Source organism: Sinohyriopsis cumingii, chromosome 2 (assembly GCF_028554795.1).
Source record: "Sinohyriopsis cumingii isolate HCF-2022 chromosome 2, ASM2855479v2, whole genome shotgun sequence".
In the NCBI taxonomy this organism is placed as follows: domain Eukaryota; kingdom Metazoa; phylum Mollusca; class Bivalvia; order Unionida; family Unionidae; genus Sinohyriopsis; species Sinohyriopsis cumingii.
This window is the reverse complement of record NC_142962.1, coordinates 5,921,346-5,942,254: the sequence shown is the minus strand read 5'-3', so window position 1 is coordinate 5,942,254 and position 20,909 is coordinate 5,921,346. Positions and strand designations below refer to the sequence as shown.

At 36.5% G+C, this 20,909-nt stretch overlaps 1 protein-coding gene across 5 annotated transcripts in view; it reads left to right on the top strand.

Annotated features, from left to right (window-relative positions):
- The first annotated feature begins 1,262 nt into the window (after nt 1-1,262).
- LOC149804282 (interferon-induced protein 44-like) overlaps nt 1,263-20,909 on the top strand; it is a 74,872-nt gene continuing 55,225 nt past the window's right edge. Inside the window, exons 1-3 of one of the 5 annotated variants that reach the window (XM_089938379.1) lie at nt 1,264-1,713; nt 8,384-8,526; nt 15,062-15,248. The gene's annotated coding sequence lies outside the window, so the exon portion shown is untranslated. Of the gene's footprint in view, nt 1,714-8,383; nt 8,527-15,058; nt 15,249-20,909 lie in introns of all 5 variants that reach the window. The other 4 variants (XM_089938372.1, XM_089938366.1, XM_089938359.1 and 1 more) reach the window with 4 other exon arrangements.

The window sequence follows — 20,909 nt, the reverse complement described above, 5'->3', positions numbered from 1 at the left end:
CCCACGATTTATTCCCATGTTAAATTCCCCTTGTCCGTAGATTGTCCCACGATTTTTCGCCATGTTAAATTTCCATTGTCCGTAGAGTGTCCCAAGGGTGTTTTTAATGCTAATTCCCATTGTCCGTAGGGTATCCCTATTCACTACTAGCAGCACAGTGCCTCAACGACCACACTAGGTCATGAGACTGATGATGATAATGACAATGCAGACATCGTAGAGATATGACGAAAAAATTGTTAAAGCTACGTTAAAAATCAAAAGTCACACACACACTTATTCGGCATTAGCGATATGACTGATTTTTTTGTAAAGCTACGTTAAAAAAAAACAAATCCAAATGCTAAGACTTCTTTTCCTATTTTTGCACCTTCTTGTTTGAGGGGGAAATCGACAGAGAGCCTACTCTGCTCGTTGGTGATCACACCCACCCACCCCATTTTCCACGTGTCACTATTTTCTCTCCCACATGTTTCTATTTACCTATTCCCTAGAGCATAAGCCGAAGAATCTGATGCTTAGTACGGTTAAATTTGCTTAGTATTATACCTGGGACCTGATATCACAGGGACGTTTACCGTCGCAAACAATTTACCTGTAAATCATACATGTACTATATAAAATAAGGTATCACAGTTCTATATTTTGTCGCGCAATCTATTTAAGAATCAACTTCGTGTAGCATAATAAATTTGGTACCGATATTCAACTCAGGCATTCCAATTCGTATGCCTATATAAAGTTTGGCTTATTAACATCCTTTAAAGAAATGTCAGACAGTTTTCCCATGCTGCCGCTTGACAAATGTTATGTTTTACATCGGGTGTTGAACTGTCATACCCTAGAGAACATATTTGTACAGAGACCACATACATGTAATAGATGATTTTGTCAAATCGATATTCGCGAAATATTGCTTGACACTGAAACATGTTTCGGGCCTCGTTTCCTGATTTATTGTAACTCTAGGAGTAAATGTACCACACAAATATATCTGCAGCGATCAGAATGTAAGAAATAACTGTACGTATTAAATCCCGTTCCTTAGTTACCTCGATGGAAATCGTACACCTTACCCGCTAGATGTTTGCCTTACCGCTACCCATAGTACATGTTTGTTTCTTACGTCAAAGATTAACATCCCTATCGTCCTTCTGCATAGAAAAAAATTAGTTATGTTTTTTAAACGTGGTCTCCATAAAGGCATTGTTAAATAAGTTATTCAGAAATATAACTGTCATTGAACGGGTGATATACCTGCTTAGTCCTATGTGACATTTTGATATTACACAATTATTCCGGTAATTAGTTTTATTCCGGTATACATTCATGTAAATACATGTACGATATAAATCTCGTAACTAGCATGATTATCACTGAAGTTGTTTTGTTTTTTTTTTTAAATTTAAAGATATGCAACTTGGCGAAATTTGAGGGACTTGACGCGTGTCGGAGCCAGATTGTTTCTTTTGCATCACTATCCACCATATGAACGTATATCAAAGTTGCAGTGAAGATGTACATCTTTCCCTGGAGTGTAGATTTCGCAAATGTGTAGATGTCACAGTGAAGACATATAACATTCCTTGGAGTGTAGATTTCTTTCACCAGGACGTATCTCGATCGCTTGGACTTACACACGTGCTAATTATTTCCTCAGAAATTTCCCAAAACAACACATAAATCCGACCGAGGTGCCCAAGACTTAATTAGGTAAGTGCTATATTTTGTCTTTATAATCAATTTCATGTTTAAACATTTTAAAAAATGGTAGCTTATATTGCCACTTATTCTTAGAAATGCCGGATCTTCTTTCGTTTGAATTTTTCCGAAATGCTAAGGAGAATTGTACACATCTCTTTCCAGAAAAGACGATAAAACAAACATACGCTTCCTAAGGTATGTTGTGCCTTTTACGGGGTGGAGAACTAAAACGTAATTAGTATATATGCGAGATATAAAACAACAATGCCTACAGTCTGTTGGTCTATGCACCTGTTAAAGTTTAAAGATCAAGTGGTGGGTTGGAATGTGAGAATGCTCTCATATGTGCATCCATGCACTGACGTATACACACATGACTCACTCTGCTCTAGTTATGATATATAGCCATGAGTTTGGACTAAAGGAATTTCGGTAGAATCGAGTAAAATTTGTAAAGATTGGGAAGGGAAGAAGTCGATATATAATGAGAGTGATATTGTCATGCTAATAATTAAATGATAAAGACTCGCATACAGTGGTTTGTGGTAGATTTCCAGTTATAAAAAGGTTATCAACACTATAAAGACTCGCATACAGTGGTTTATGGTAGATTTCCAGTTATGAAAAGGTTATCAACACTATAAAGACATGCTATTTTATTGGGTACGAGATGTTTTTTTATTGCTTTATTTACAACCCACTGTGTCCTTGGCATTATCTCGTACATAACCTGAAATAAACTTATCAGATTGTTTAACCACACTGCCTTGCGTGTGGCGTGAATGTGATTTATGAAAATGTATCTTGCAATTTATATTCCTAATGAGAAGTACCATCATGAGCTTTTCAGATTTTAGTTACCCGAGTCAAATCCACAATATCCCATAAGTACCAGCCTTCCCTTACAAGCAAAAGCATGATTTTAGTTAATATACATAAACCCGTGGTGAGCCTACGCGATTGTAATCTGCAGTATAAGGGGGATTACTGCCATAATTATATGCGTGTAGTTTCTAACCTTCCTTGATTTATTTTTGTAAATGGCTATTCCTCATTGATGCAAGCTGTAAATGGGTGTGTGCAAGTCCTTAGATCTAATTTCCTTCTGCGTTTATGTGTCTTGCAATTTGCTTACTACTGAATTGATTCATTTTGTCGTATCGCAAACGTTATTTCAGTTAATACAAGTTCCGTATATTCGGTTCATAAACTTGCCATATTAAATTTTATCATCCCAACTGCTGTTTTCATACAGATTTGGTCTTGCAACAATGTAAATACTAAGGTTTATCAGCATCGTCTTTGTTGTCCAACTCGTTTCGCCATCTGTCATAATGACATACACGAGATTAACTAGTCGGAGTTTCCTCTGACCCTTGCCACCCTATTTTTGATATTTGTACATTTATGTTAGTGTGTAGGGTCAGAGTCCATTGCCTATCAAAAAGTTGGAACTATGCCGACACATCTGACATCAGAGGTCAGATATGCCGACACATTTGGTGTCGGCATAGGTAGCCGCTTACTAGTCGGCCTAGCACACTTTAACGATTTTTAATCGAGATATACCTGCATGAAATCGATATGAATATCATTTATTTTCTCAAAACTTGCGAGCATATCATTTGTCGTGTCTTTAATCCGCTGACAGACGAGACGAAAGTACATCGTTGCTGAAATTTGACCTGTATCTCGCCATTTGCATTCCGAAACACATGAATATACAAATCTCGCAACCTAAATGTCAATGACATCAGAGGTCAGATAGTCACGTGATATTGACAATAAACAAATTTCCAACGTTGTTGTACATAGAATTTAAAAATATTACATAGAAGTCACGTAATGTTTGTAAATAAATATAATGCACACTTAATTCTCAATAAATTTATTCTGAGAACAACGACCAGATCCTTTCGGTACCGCAACAGGTTGGAGAAAATCATTTTCAAGCGGTGCTAAACATTTGTGAGCGACGTTTTTGTTGGTGTCACGTGACTACATCATTGACATATGCTATCTGCTTCATGAATCTAGTTTTCTTAAAGTTGCTGCAACATTTACGGATATCCGGTCCTTGTTTTCAGAATAAATATTTTGAGAAGTTTGTGTTCTTTCATTTTTTTATAAATATTACGTGACTTTCATTGATATGTTCAATTTGTTTTCCTACAGCAACTCTAGCAATGATGTATTGCTGATATCACGTGACTATATGACCTCTGATGTCATTGACATGTAGGTTCCGCGATATATTTAGTCATACGACTAAGAATGCTAATGGCAATATCCGGGTCAAATTTCAGCAACGCTGTAGTTTCGTCTCGATTGTCAGTGGATTAAATATATAACGAATGCTCTGCAGGGCGATTTTTGAGAAAATAAATTATATTCCTAAAGATTTCATGCAGTTATATCTCGATGAAAGGTTGTTCAAATTTGCTAGGCCAGCCAGTAAGCGGCTACCTATGCCGACACCAAAAGGCGTCGGCGAATTCCAACTTTTCGATAGGCAATGGACTCTGGCCCTACACCCCAACATAAACGTCCAAATATCAAAAATGGGGTGGCAAGGGTCTGAGGAAACTCGGACTATATGTCAACAGACGGCTCTACAAATTTCAGAAGTTTTTACCTTTACCAGAAATAACTAAAGCTCACCAAGGAGCTTTACGTCATTCATTTTGTGTCGATAAACATTGTAACTCTTTCAGTTGCTTTTTTAAGGTGTACGTTAGCAACGAAGCTTTCATCGTTCTCTAAAACCATGTACTTTCTTGAAGAGCTAAGTGATTTAAGGTACCGTAAGAAAACAAAAACGCGTACACTACAAACAGGGTGATCCATCTTCCTCAACCCCAGTTTTGACACACTTGACTATTTAGTTTCTCCGTTTGAGAAATCTATTTCTTAGTGATATCTCTCATTACTTTGGAAACATTAGTTATTTTAGCAAAGTAAGGGCGAGAAATGATAATGATACATTCCCTCGTACTTTAGTCAACGAGCTTTTATCAGACGACCCCTTGTATAAAAATATCTTATTGCACTTCGCCCATTTTGACTCACCTCACAGCTGTCCAGAGGCGTAGCTGGGGGGGGGGCAGGGGGGTACATATGTCCCCGGGCGCCAAGGTACAGGGGCGCCAAAATGAGGCTTACAACGTTACATTATAATAAGTAAACAAGGGTAATATTCAAAAATGTGATTAAACGGGGAGGGGGCTGGGGCGCCAATTTTATAGTTCGTCCCCGGGCGCAAAATATCATAGCTACGCCTCTGCAGCTGTCCATTTTTTCCTGAGATACTATTGTACTTAACCTCTGGCGAAAATAATATATTTCAGAACATCATCAGTATCACACTAAAATAATTTATAGGTAAAATATATTTCAGAGCAACATCAATAGGACATAACAAAGTTTATAGGCAAAATGACATTAAAAAATTAAGCATTTCGATAGGTTTTCTTATTCTTAACAAAATCTTCATTTTGGAACATATTTTGTCGCAAAAGCCGAAAAAATCAAATTGTGGAAAATCAAGTTCGTATCATGATAAAATGGTTTACGTGCGATTAGAAGAATTAGATTTAGTGTACGATTTATTTTCCAAATGCTTAATTTACATTGTTAATGTACATAACCCCAACCTTTGAATGTATTTATTTTAAATCCTTAAAACTGGTTTGCATTGTTTAAAACTTTTGTTTCTAAAAACAGAAATAATCAGAAACTAATGACATAAAGTTACAGGAGATTTTAGTTTTGTTTATTGTAATTCTTACCATTATCAAACCAATTAAAATAATAAAATGGTCCAAGAATTTGAAAAATATAAATATAGCACCTTTAGGTTCTAATTTTCAGCTGCCCTTTGTCACATTAGAGATTTTAAAAAAGTTAAAAGAATTTTGTGTAATATGAATGTGGGTACGCATTATTTCATCTTATTAAGTGTGCTGCTCTTTGCATTGTAAAAGTAGTTTAGTGAATTATCACTGATCAGAGAGAGAGAGAGAGAGAGAGAGATAGAATGCACCAAAACTGAATATCTCATTAAGTTACTGTAATTGTATACATGTATCCTGGTCGATGAGTGTGTTTTGGAACAGTCTTATGGTCTTTACTTCAGCAAGTATCAACAAGAGAATAATTTCTACTAACTTTCTCTATATGTATTCAGGGTAGAATTTTACTGATCACTGTCTTTTTATTTGGTTTGATTTTATTTAATTGCCTACATGTATCCTGGGTAGTTGAAGGTGTTTTTGGACAGTCTTTTGCTATTTAGGGTAGTCATGAGTCTTTCGTTTGGTGATAATTACAAACGGGGGGGGGGGACTCTCCTGAACTTACTCGATAATTACACAATGCAGGATTTTTCGGATCACTGTTGAATATGTTCTTGAGGCATAGTCTACAATAGTATGTGGTATACAAAAGGAAATATGTCTCGACCAATTCAGAATTTACAGTTTTGATTCCTCAGGATGTGCAGTTATGAGTGTATGACCAATCCAAAAGTCAAATTGTGTGGAAAGCTTGTCTTTATTCATGTTTTATTTATGTGAAAGTGAAAACAATATGGACTGGCAAATAAACTTATAATTGGAAATGTTCTTTATGTTTAGATACAGAAAATATATTTGATACTGTTAGAATTTATTTTTTTATATAATGAAAACAGTGCATAATTTTGTAGCATATAGCTAAGCAACATTTTATGCTTTGTATGTAATATCCTTGTTTAAAGTGATTTGTCTCTTGCTATTGTATTGGAAGCGGAGATTTAAAATGACATTGGAGAAAATGAGATACTTTTCACAGACAACTAGTGACCATACTTGCTGGGTATTGCATAATCGTCCATGCAATACATATATAAGAATTCTATGTCATTTGAATACTTACCTTACTTCTTGTTATATATATATATATATATATATATATATATATATATATATATATATATATATATATATATATAAACTACCACTGTGAACTGCAGGTTAACGGTCAAAATTAAGTTCATAGGGACGAGAGTATAAACAGACTCTTCATTTCTGTAACGTACTCTCTCTCTATCTCTTTCTCTCTCTCTCTCCCCTCGTGAATAAACAAGAAAGAGAAATTATGGCCTTGATGTGCAATTATCTGCAATTTGCTCAAACCTTATGAGGTCTTTACTGATATAAAAAGCAGAATTTGCACTGCTCTCTAAAATATTAAACATGCTCTAAATTGATAGCATTGTGAATGAGAATATAGAAACAAAATATGGCCTTAAACCGTGCTTGTAACCTGCTATCCTCTTCTGCCACTGTGCGGTAAATTACATCCACAAAATGTTCAAATAAATTGGGGTGGGAATGGTCAGCGGAAGTATAACTTTGTGTTAATTCATCAAAGTGTATTCAGTTTGATACATTTAATTTGTTTCGTGCTTCTTGCAGGCCACCTTTCTTACGAATGTTAATACTGTGTCAAATCACAGGTGCTCGACGCGAGCTTGATGTTGAGAAGAAAAAAACAGCAACAATAATCTAAAGGAAAGCAAAACATCATACAGAGTGACAAACGAAGTATTTGGAAGTTACGTACCATCTCTCTTATATATTATTATAGAGAGGGTCCTATGTCAGAACGGGTCATGGGGGTAATCTAAGGTATTTTTGTCATTCTCTATGATTTTTTCCTTTAGATTATTGCTTTTTTTCTCAATATCAAGCTGGTGTTGAGCACCTGTGTGAAAAATCAGCTGACTGTAATGCGACAGTATAATTCGAGTGATATTTGAAATAAGACGCCCAAACATGCCGCAAAGTGGTATGACCTCTTGTTGCTAGGAACAGGGGAGTAGTCGTATTGTAAGAAATTGACGTGTAATAGAGCCATCTATTGTCATAATGAGGTTTATTTTATCCTAACTTCCGTGATGCTAACTTGCAACGTGCTTTATGCTACAGTATAATCATGATTTTAGGAGGTGCAATCAGTGCAACTTGTAATATAGCAAGTTTATAAATAGAATATTAAAACTTGTAATAACTGACATAGCATTTGTCATACGAGAAACTACAAAATCAATTCAAAAAGTGGGGAATTGCAAGATACAGTGACGCAGACGGAAACAGATCTAAGCAGTTGCAAGCAGCCATTTACAGCTTGCATCAATGAAGAATAGAATTTTATTGACTAGAAATGTGAATATAGCACTTGCAAGCAGCCATTGACAATAATGCAGAAGGAAAGTAGCACTTGCAAACTGCCACGTACAGTTTGCATCAATGAAGAATACGATATACAGGGATTGAATTATGGATATAGCACTTGCAGAAGCCATTTTCAATAATGCATCAAGGAATATTGGAAACTACGTGCAAAGAATTATGGCGGTAATCCCCGTCCATAGCAGTAGCCTCGTGTAAAGTTATTATTATGCCAGGTCACTGCACTGCCAAACTTTTAAATAAACGCTTGCAAACAGTTAAAGCAGCAGAAAGGGTGAAAGACCACTTTTTAGAAGAGTCCGCGAAAAGTAAGCTTCCTATGAAAATGAAAATGCAAGGTCAATAACGCCAAACCTAAACCTCTAACCGAACGAGACTTCTCTAACTGGGTTAGTTCGTTTTTGTTATTTTATATTTGACGTTGTTTTTTGTTTTTTCTTCTTTAGATTTGTATGAGACATTTACCGTCTGGACACTCGCTTTTGGTGGGGCCCCGAGAGGCCGAATGGTCTAAAGTGCTCTCCGTTACAGATCACTACCATCTCACCTCTATCTGCGTGGGTTCGAGTCTGGGATGCGGCCAATGTGGGTATGTGAGAAAGCTTACCAGTAGCTTCTCGTGGGTCGGTGGTTCTACCCGCGGTTTTCCCGGGTTCTTCCTGCTCCATTAATACTATCTGCCATGCATAGCATATTGTGTGCTGAAAAATGACGTTAAACCCAACAACAACAACAACAACAACTCGCTGTTGATCGCACCCTCCCTGCTGCTGTGTCTCTCAACCAAAAATAGTATCGAGACCTACATGATATCATGTAAATTTATCGTGACAAATCTGTGTGGGCTACTTGCGCATGCGAGAAGCTTCTGAATTTAATTATATCCATGTCTCTTGAACACCAAGTCTGATGGATGTTTTGTAGAGTATGTGTATCGACTCTGTTAAATACAACTAAACTATTACATTTGTCTCTGATCACTTTAGGTATTTGTGTATATCGCTGGGTAACATAAATCACGTCTGTGTTTTATGTCTCCCTCGGGAAAATATCCGAGCTGGATTTGATTGTTTGTCCAGCATCACATCATCGTATGCTACGAAATTATTAATAACTCCATCGAGGTCATCTAAAGATAGGGCTTCATGAATATTGGTTATAAAATCAATAATATCACTACCGTCTAATCCGATGACTTCGCTTCTTCATTAAAATCTTTAAGTACATCGTAGCATCGCTGATCATCTACAGATGGTAATACTAAATACAACTTAGTGTTTGTTTGGATATCAGTATGCGCAGGAAATATCCCCGAACAAAGTTAAAAAAGACACGAGGTCTCCTGAATGGGTTGCAAGATTACCAAGTGTGATAGCTGCGTTAAATAATGACATTACTCGTGTAACTAATATGAAACCCATTAATGCAATCAAAATAATCGGATATACTAAATATAGAGGATCATAACTCGCGACCGTTAAGACGTGAGGTTAAGGTTTATCAAATTCATTTACGTCGGTAAGAATAATTAGACCAAGTGTAAGTTTATATTCAGTTTTTTCTTCTCCTTAGCTGGTTAGCAGTTATTCGTATAATGTAAATGAAGTTACTACGCTTGGTGGCGAGTGCATCTTTGTGATCTGTTCATCCACGTGTTGCTTTGTTGTATCATCGGCATCGTCAACATAGTCTTTGATAGAGACAAAAGAGTCTCTGATTAATCAGATGTAAATGGTTTCCGCCAGATTCTTTGTGACAACACCACGCAGCTTCACAACAACATCTTGAATGTCCACGTTGGATGTTCGCAGTGTTCCTGTTTGATCTTGAAAATTCACAAGCTGAGCCGGACCAACAACAATCTGGTAAACCTGCTCAGATATAGATCAGTGCCGTGTCGGGCTGAGTAACGACCAGAAATGTGAAGTATACATTTTTGTGGTACGCTGTGGTATAGGTGAACGATCAAGTGCACGCAACACCTCAATAACAAGATCTTCACATATTGGCCTGTCCAGCTGGGTTTGGAATGGCAGAGTCAAGTAAAACAGACGACTTTACCCAGCTCGGTTTAAATAATAAGCGAATTCAAATCGTGGTTCAGGCCCTTACGAGTCAACATACAAAAGATGAATGGGTGTCACTGCGTGTAAGACACAGTGACTCTTTGGTCCTGTTTTTAACAATAACGGTTTCTCTTGAGCGTGTGATCATCGATGCAAGTTCTTTCCACGTAAAGACACCACGGAAACGCTTACTGACTTTGCAGTTATGAGTAAATCAAAACTGGTCAATGGATGCGTGATCTTTCAGGAGTGATACTCAGACTGGGTGTATTCAATGAGTTGTCCTTGGAAAGCGAATGTCCTTTCCTTTTTAATTCGTTTACAAAACATTATACTGCCTACAATTGAAAATTCAGTGGCACAAAGGATGCTGTTCCAAATGCCCCTTAACGCATTCGATTATGCAACCACAGGAGGCTCAGCAGTTAACAACACTGGCATGGCCATGAGAAATGGAAATATCCCGCCCGTGTGTTTTTGCATTTGTAACACCTCTGACTTAAATGATTTTAATGTCAGCAAGGTGTTATTTTCTTTGGCTGTATTGAGCTGGTTGAGATGTGTTTGGGCTACAGTTAACCATAACTTCGTGATGAAACATTATTTTACATTATGTTATTTTATTAGACGTTTTGCACTGGTACGTCAATGATCATCGTTCTACCCCCTGTGCCATCTAACAAAAGCATATTATCATAGAGTTACAGTAATACGTTTGTTTCGGACAGGGACTAGAAGACTGACGTCGAGGTCGCCATCGGGGACCTGGGTTGCACGTGAATGAAAGTCCAGGTCGACCACAGACTGTCTATAAATGTGGTGGTGTTCTAACCAAAAGTAATAAATCGGGCAAAACATAACAAAATCTTTTTGGGGAGGGAAATCGGCAGTCCCATGTCAATCTTTTAATCTTGTCCTATAAACGACAACCGCTTTTGATATGCACGTGCGACATGATTACTGGTAAAAACAAGCAACATTTCTTGGGCGGGTTCCAGTTATTCGTTTAACCGGAAAGTATCTTCAGATACTGCAACTTTTTCAAATATTATTTGGTAACATGATGCTCACCACGCGCCCAAGCTACATATTGAAATGCCACAAATTCATGTGCGTTGATTCCTTCGTGGGTAGTTATTTACTATAATAACTGTTGAACGTTGCCATCACAAAAAATTTATATGGTAAGTGTTTGAAATGCTAATTTGCGGTGGTGTGCCTCAAGAACTCGGAAGCTCTAACAAACGTATTTCTACAGCCACTGAATGGATTATCACGGCCATCCACAATGCCAATTTCGACAATACAACAGTGCCATTGGCAACACAAAAACAATAACGGGACACGCGGAAGTTGTCCTTGACGCTGAAAAGTTGAAATTAATTATTATTGATGTTGTTTCGTCTCCTTACCGCGGCTGTTACATTTCCAATGTTATAATGGAACTGATCAGCCACATCGGATGAGTCTTTGTAAAACATCATGGACCGGTTAGCGGATCTTGCAAAATCGTCACTTTATCTTGTAAATCCGAGAATTGTCGTGGCAATACCCACATTGCTCAAAGATATTTCGATTTCCTTTCCATCCGTGAAATAACGCCATAATACCGTTGTTGAAAAATCCAACCTGGGCGTTGTCGTTGTAATTATTACTATGGCTTTGTATCAATTTTCCATCAATTTCCAGGAAAGCCTCACACAGAAGAAATTACGGAAACGTATCGTGCACTTGATAGTCTATTCAACCTCTATGATTGGGATCTTTCGTCGTGTACGGATAATATTGAAAATCTTTTTAGCTTCGATCTATCTTTAAAGGCACATCGATTTCAAACGCATTTTCGAATACTTCAAATGTTGCTGGGCTTTTTATACATTATTTGTTTCGAATAATAACGTTTGGGGCGATTATTGTGCCCAGACCCAGTCCATTACCGTAATATGCTTCCCATCGTGGCGTTGGGAATCACTAAATCAGTTATGTGTTGTTGAACAGCGTCATTGATAATTTTTTCTGACAGACTCGGGCATTGCTTAGGCTGATGGAAGTGTAATCGCATTTGGTTGCAGTGTTGCTAATCGTAGAAGTCTAACTCGAATCGATCTTAACGTTTGCAGTCCCAGATTGATCAACTGATCAGAAGCAATATTTTAATGCTACCAACGACTCAAATTGCAAATTGTGCGGCGATCGGTGCAGCGCTCCAGCACAAGTCCGAGAGATCATGTATCATGTAATCATATTTTTTTGCGTTAATAACATGCCGTGATAACACACGTCCACCTACTATTGTCATATATTTACAATTCAGGTCGATCTCTAATGTATAGATGTAGTATCAAGGTTTCCCAATGAGATCTACCATATGACCGTTCATGTCGAAATGGGTAAGACGAAATTGTGTCACCCGTGCATTGTGGCATGGAAGATACAGAGGTGCCGCTGGGGTAATCCATATCAAGTCACTTGTTTCTACAATTGGTGTAAGCCCAAACAGTAGGTAACCTTGAGTAGCTTCTTTTGCAGAAGCTCCGCGTTCTTGCCTCTAATGGTGCATCGGGTTAAATTGATCTGAATCATCGAGGTAATCATTACTGTCTGGTGCGACATGATATAATACCCTTCAGGTAATCCTGCACGCAGAATTTGTTTATTATTTGGGAATACTTTTGTGCCAACCAAGATATGTTCTCAGCAACGACTTCTAATGTTAACCATATATAGCATAGATTCAATTGGGATGACGAAACTGCGCGTGGTATCCTAATAATGCATGAAATTTTAGAGTCTTTACTAGTAATCTACGAAATCCTTCATCGGACTCATCACATGTTCCATGTCGCCGGCGCCAGTGGGAATTTATACAGTACGCCAAGTTGAGCCACCCTCTGGCGAGAACACAAGCAAGTTATTCACGTAAAGACCCCAAACGGCAGCGATCGGAAATTAGGCCAGCTGTAATACGCACACAACGGCCCTAATGCAGTCGCAAGTGTGCACGATTCCCCTGCTGTTTTTGGTGTTGAGAAAGTAACATAGAATTCTGTTTCGTTGATTAGATTGTAATCATCGAAGTGATGCGCTGCATACTATGTTCAACAGCACGTCGCATCTCGGCATTGATTTCTCGTAGTAGATAAAGTATTTAAATGGAAAGTGGTTCAGAATCAGCATCGGTTTTAAATACATGATCGATATCTTCCATGTGTTCGCGCATCAACACGCGAAACATCCCCGAGTCCATGATGTCATTGGTGAGCAGCTGCTGATAAATCGTTGAGGCTTCATTGACAACTTCTGGTGAGTTGTTGACTGCGCAAACTGACCGCAATAGTGTTTCCAATCCAGGGGTTCATTTACCTATTGCTGGTCTACAAAGCCTTTTTCCATGTTTCGTTAGTTCTTTCTATGATGGGAGAAATACTGTTCTCCTACTTTCGTGGGATACACATCAGTTTGTTTAGGATCGCCTTCATAAATTGTGGCTATAGCTATATTAAATGTATCCAGAAAAAGCATTACATATTGTTTGTCCATTTTTTCACCTATGCTTTGAGACGGATTAAAACACTTCGCATAGTCAGGACACATATGATCTGTACTGCTTAAATGTTTTGTCCAACCCACTCCATGTCTACCCATGCCGGTAATTTCTCTTTGATCTAACTTGGGTGCGTATCCGGTGGTAGTTTATGTTCACATATGTAGGGTTTTATTTGTTTTGGGTCAGGTCTTTTAGCTGGTATCTTTCTACGATGGTCCAAAGAGAGAGAGAGAGAGAGAGAGAGAGAGACAGAGAGACGGAGAGAGAGACAGAGAGAGAAGGAGAATTACAAATAAGCACCAAACGGAAAGGAAAGTGCTATCCCTGGATCTAACAGAAGAATACTTGATTATACTAACATAATTTTTACAAATAAGAATGAATACTATAATCATAGGTAATTTTAATTCATACTCTAAGGAGATTCGAACCAGTTTTAGAGACGCTTCCGCTTATTTCACAAGAACACCTTTCAAAGTACGTATCAAAGTTAAAGTCATCTTTTCGAATATTTAAATAATCAGCAATGCAGCAAATATTTAACGATCCTATATAGTTTGTCGCTAAAGGACCTGACCCAAAACAACTAAAACCCTATCATTTCTGTCACAATGTATCCATTGTATAACTATTATTCTGCTATTAGCTACTATATAATCAAGATAGGATACAGTCTGTGTCTTAGTGCGTTTGTAAAGAGTAAGAAATTGCATGCAAAGATGTAATAGTAATAATAAGAAAAAGAACAACAACACCAACACAACAACAACAACAAAAACAACATACATTATTGGGATGACTGAGCAATAATACTATTCGTATTTGTTAGGACCATTAAACCTTACTTATGAAAAGTTAGTAAAAGAAGCAACATTATGATAATTGGAATGTCAGTATTTGTATGAGTGTAGATGCATTTGTCTTGGAAATTATGTAGCTTCTATCGGGAAATACTTGAGTAATTAAATTCATATTTCCATATTCTATATCGGGAAATACTCGAGTAATTAAATTCGTATTTTCATATTTTCATGCAGTTCTCTCCTACGACATTGGTAACCTAGGTAATGCCGGCCCCTATGCAGTGTTTACTGATGGGCCCTTGCCTAATGTGTAGCGCAAAAATATAATTCGTAAGCCCCTATTGCTTTGCATACACCTGCTAAGTTGGTAGCTACCCCCATCTAGGTTAGAAAGAATAAAAGGATAATGCTTCAACTTTCGTCTCTTAGGGTCACTCGAAGTTTGTTAATCATTGTCTCGCTTTTTCAAACACTGAAAAGACTATTTTCTTCGAAAACATGTTAGTGAAATGACTTCGTCACAAACCATTGAAAATTACGTTCAGTCTTTTATTCTTACTATACGAGAGTGCAAGCAAATAATATCTCTGTGTAGGAGTCATATACATTTTTTAACCAAATAAATATTTTGTATACTGGTGACATCTTTCCAGATTCTTCCTTTTATTATTCTCATTTACATTTTTTTACTTGAATTCTCCTTAGCAGACAGGAAGTTGGCAAATTGTGACGTAAACCGAGGATAGATATCTGACTCCACGCCACAATCTAACATCAAAACGTCTCTTACAGCTTAGACGCATATATTTTCTTCAACTCTGATACATATAGTACACGTGGCCATAGGTCATCTCCCGAAATTACACACCTGACGAAGTACCCACGGATTAATCAGGTAAAAGATACCTACCTTTAGTAATTTTATTTACTTCATATTAACATGTTACCAGTAAAATTTACCCTAACCCATGTGAGCTGTGATGCATGTAATGTGTGTGGACTCTGAAATTGGACATACCTTGCACAACACAAGTACTTTCATTTTGTATATCATTGAAATTGATTTTAAGAAGGACTGAGAATTTTTTTTTTAAAGATAAAAATACATTTTATATGCTATCTATGCAGTAGATATATTACGTCTGTTCCAAATTATTATAATCCGTCCCTAATTTTAACCTCATTCTCTGACTGGAGTGGTCAGTGATATCAGAAACAATAAAAAGTAATGGACAATAACTTGTCTTAAGCATTGATAAGAACACTCCTGCGCGCATGTATGTGTGATAATTTTTAAATTTAATGTATCTTTACGAATCCTTTACGTTTATGTCGTCTCTGTTAAATCTTGGAGAGATAGGCCACTAATCGGAACTCAAAGCAATTTTTTCACCTGTGTCCTAAAGAGCTGGAACAATTTTTACGACCTTTTTTATGTTAAATCAGTGGTGTTGATGATACGCAATGTGACTATAGCATTTTCACTGTGCTATTTAAAAATGTATTTTTCAAGAGACAAAAAGTCTTAAAAATATAATTCCAAGCAAAAGATTGTTTTCGATTCTACTGGACCAAATAAAATAGACATTGTAGGTTACATAAGTAGTTGATGTTTAAGTACTGACAATTAACAACAAAGCGCCGGGGTATTTATGTTTGTGACTTCATATACATTTAATTTGATTTGCAATTATTACAGTGCAGAATAAATAGAAAGCAGAAGTTCGATGACAAATAAGACGTGAAATATACGTTGTTAAACTATTTCTTAAAAAGAGGCAAAAAGAATGCACCTTTTTCTTCGTCCTGTTCTCAGCTCAGGAAATCAAGTACGTTTGCAAAAAAGCAACAACTTAAACCAAAAGAAAAAATGTCAGCAATATATGGACGTTGGCAAATGCGAGTTAGTACGCATACGTATATGCATGTGTGTATGCCCTGAGTAGTTCCTGCGGCCAATTTAGCAGATATTTTTACTCTGTTCTGCCATATTAAAGTTATATAATTTATGGTTTCTCGCTTTAGCTATCTGCATAGAGGGCACACAAGTGCATTTAGAAATGTCCACCCTTCTGCGAGTAGTTTGCGTTTTCTGGATTAGCATATCTTTTTCGTTTGTAATATTATTTATGCCATACTGTGAGAGCAGAAGGCATGCGGGAGTAGAGAGTTTTGCTTATATCTGCACCCCCACTAGCCACAAAGCTACGTATCGCGATTGCATCGAAGTCTGTAATCGTCGACATAAAGTTTGATACAGATTTACATGGCCATAATTAGATGACCTGATTAGATTTTCTGGTTTGATATTGTTGGACGACTAAAACTTTCTTTTTACAAGACCCTTGAAGGTATACAAGTATAAGTTAGTAGGCATATTATTATTTATATGTGGATGATGTGATTTGAAATTTAGACCATTACAACATTTGTCTTTTTAATAACACACTTTTTAATAATTTGGATATAATATGGATATGAATCGCAAAATATTATGAGGAAGAAAAATGAAAATTAGGGGCATATTATGGGGATGTGTGTAGACGATCTGATTACATTCTTAGTCCATTACATGCAGGAAATATTCAGTTTTATAAATTTTATAAATTTTGTTTTAATTAGAACTTTCTATTACAACAAGTATATGTGTAATTTTGACTTTATTATGGAAACTTTGCACGATTCAACTAAACAAATAGACGACAAAGGAGGTAATGAAATTTAGCATGCATATTTGTTTACAAATATGATAACATCATTAGGTCTTCGTGATATTATAACCATGTTTTCTGTCTGAATTTTTAAACCTTTTGGTATAAACTTCTCTTGTGGGGTGATTCCTGTTTTAAAACTTGCAAATCTAGTTGTGACTGTTTGGGAATATTTTCTTTTAAGTGCAAAATCTCCTTAGTACCAGTATACGATCTCATTTGACCCAGGCCAGTACTTATGTACATCTGGTAAAACGTACACATATTTAGAATGGACTAGTTTGATTCATGAGCACTTACGCATATTTCGAAAATCCTATTTCGATTAATAAGATAGGCTCTTAATGGGAGTTTTTTTTACTTTTATGTAATTAAACATCGGAAATGAAGGAAGCGATCAAAGTGTATTTTTTTAATTTATTTCAGTTGGTGTATGTTGATTTTAAAGAGGGGTTAAGTTTAGAAATAAATCAATAATTCATGTAGGTTCAACGTATGGATATTATTTTAAAACTTATACAGTACATTTATATCAGCCAATTTAATTGAATTCTGCTTGCTTCTGACCCAAATATAAGCGAAACAATATTCATGCAGTTCCATTACAGGTGTAATGAATGACGCAAATTCCTTTTATGTAACAGTTAACTAAAGTACACGAAACTGGTATTAGCGGAAAGTAGTAAAATTCATTTTAAGGCTTTAAATTTCTTTATCAACGTATCATTATAATGCATATATCCCTAGTGGTATTCAACCTGAACAATATGTACGTCGAAAATACCTGGATCAGGACACTAATTTCAGATACACTTTTTACACTATTCTATTTTTTTTATCTATCTTTAATCATTACAATTATAAACAAATGTTATATGACATTATATCTCATATGACATTATATCTCAAATATTTAGTATATGAATGCATATACATACATAAACACACGCATATATGGGTAATTGTTCGGAGGAACAATGCGATTTAGGATACAGAGAAAAAGATCATGCGAGACACAGACACTATTGTACAGCCCAAACTCCACATTCAGTGACAAATATCTCCACAGTTACTGACCAATACCCTCACGTATCAGACAGAAACAAGCACTGACTGACCATCACATCATACTAACTGACCAATGCACACATTTATCAAACAGCACGTCATTTGAGCATCACCCACTGATCTAGTCTATGGGCATATCAAAACTGATTTGAAGGTTCCACCAATAGGAATGCGTGATATAGTTCAGTCATGGTGTATTTTGTATTATCCATTCAGAATGTAGGAGGAAGTATGGCATAATTTTCAGATCAGAATGCTTGAGGAAATGTTACGTCAATTTCAGAAGCAACGAAAGCGCTGACACATTTTCACGCAACATACTATCCCACAAAATAGAAGAATAGAGGATAGGGGGTTTAGATTTTTGTTGTAAAAGACAAGAATATACAAAAGAAACACGCAAACAATGATACATGAAAACATATAGAATATTTGCAACAGTTTCAGTAGTGTGTCCGACAGAATATCTACTTGGCTATCGGTTACCACGTCAATATTTGACAGATATGTAGAGTGAAAAGTGAAGCTGGTTTGTTTCACTATCCTAATCCTCATAACTCAGGATGAGGGTCTCGAGATGTCCACGCTCTTGTCGTATCTGTTGCTGCCATTTACGGACCGTCTGGTATTGCTTCTTCAGGATTTGGTTTTGCCTGTTCCTATCTCGTTTTCTCTTTTTTCATTTCCAAATGCAGCATGGACACAACTATCTATGGGATCATCTTGAAATGGACTATCCCCCTCCTGATAGCTCTCCTGCTACGATGCAGATCCATGTTTTCCATCTGATCTGAGATATGTTGTACATAGGCCAAGAGAACTAAGGTCTCACTTAGTCTTTCGATCACTTCTGCACTTGACAGTTAATGTTATGACTGGCAAACGCACTGCATTGGATGATAGAAATATGGCGGTGAAGAAAAACATCTCGCACGCATAGTTGAGAAGCGGACGTAAAAGAAAACATACCCTTGCAAATTCAAAGATCGATAGAGGGAAAGTGAAAGAGTATTGAAAGAAGTTTTTTTTTTTTTGTTTTTTTTTTATAAAAGTAACAGTCAAATTAAGAAAATGTAGAGCTGAACCATAGCCAACTCTGACATTTCATACTTTTAGGCATTGTACTCAAATGTTCACCAGATCCTTAAATTGCACGTGTCCTACTTTGATGTAAAAACTTTTGGCTCAATTCATAGTGACTTGAGAATTCGGTTCCTTGTTCTGAAACATATTGTCTTTATAGATCAGTGACATCCCACATCAGTCCACGTGGGTTAAAGTTTCGGCTCGGCCAAAGCGGATACATAAGAAATCATGCCAGTAGTTTTCCTAACATTTTCTGGGTTCTTCCTGTACCAAATTTACTGGCCGCCATGTAAAACCTATCAAGTTCATAAATATGACGTTAAGCTCCACAAAACAACCCAAACCAATATGATTACAGTTGTATTCAATCCTTTGACCGTACAAAGCATAGCTTGAAAACAGTATATGACAATTTTATTCAGTTTAGGGAAGTAACGTTCCCGGTGTTGGCAGCCAGCAGCAGAGAGGGTGAACAGACCGTTAGATGAAACGTAACTTTGAAAACTAAAACCTCATATGAAAACAATTAAAAAAATAAGGTCAATAACGCTAAACCAAAGCCTCTAACTTACCGAGAGTTTCTCTTCAGGAGTCTCTCTTGGGGGTTATTTTTGTTTGTTATTTTATTTTTGTCGTTTGTGTTTTTTTTTTAAAAAGAATACATGTTATCGTTTACCCCACCTGATGTCTTATTGATGTCGCGCCCTCTCTACTGCTATGCTTATCAACCAAATATGTTATCAAGACTTACACGATATCTTGTTCTAGGATCGTGTAAATTTATTGCTATAAATCCGTGTGGGTTAGTTTGTGCTTTTGCGTAGAAATTTCTAAATCTAATTATGTCCATATATCCGCTGCACCAAGTTTGATGAATATTTCTCAGAGTATATGCATCAATTCCGTTAAATACAACTAAAATATTTCAGTTATATCTAATTACTTTTGGTATTTGTGTATATCTCTGAGTGACATAAATTATATTTGTAGTTTTATGCCTACCTCGAGAAAATATTCTAGCTTGATTTGATTGCTTGTCCATTATCACATCATCATATACTACGAGATTATTAATAAATCCATCTAATTAATCTACGTACGGTGCTTCATCAATATCAGTTATAAAATTAATTATGTCGTCACCATCTTCATTTAATAAGTTTGCGTTCTCATTAAAATTATTTAAGAGCAGCGTAGCATCTTTGATCATCTACAGATGATGCAACTAAATATAATTTATTCCACTTGAGCCATCTCATTATCAAATTAAATAATAATTGTGTTTTACCTGATCCGGAAGGACCTATTATAGTCATTCTGATAGAATTCGGTAGCGCTGGATGATGTTTTACTGGCTCTTGATTTCGTGTCGCTGAGAAATCAATTACATCCATATTATAAAAATACATGAATCTATATTGAATACGTTATAGAGTTAAATCTCCAACCACTGATTTAGTCACGGTTACAACAAAAAAATGGAAAAATAGCATATGGTGGAAAATGTGCAATATGTAGCAGAATTTTTTGTGATATTGCTACATTAATGTCAAAATTTCCAGGAACACGATGGGCTAAATACCCAGGAGGAAAACATCGTCCTGGATATAATTATTGTGGTCCTAGTACCCGAGTTGATATCCGACTTGATAACCAAGATCAACCAAGACCTGGAGAGTATCCGATAAATA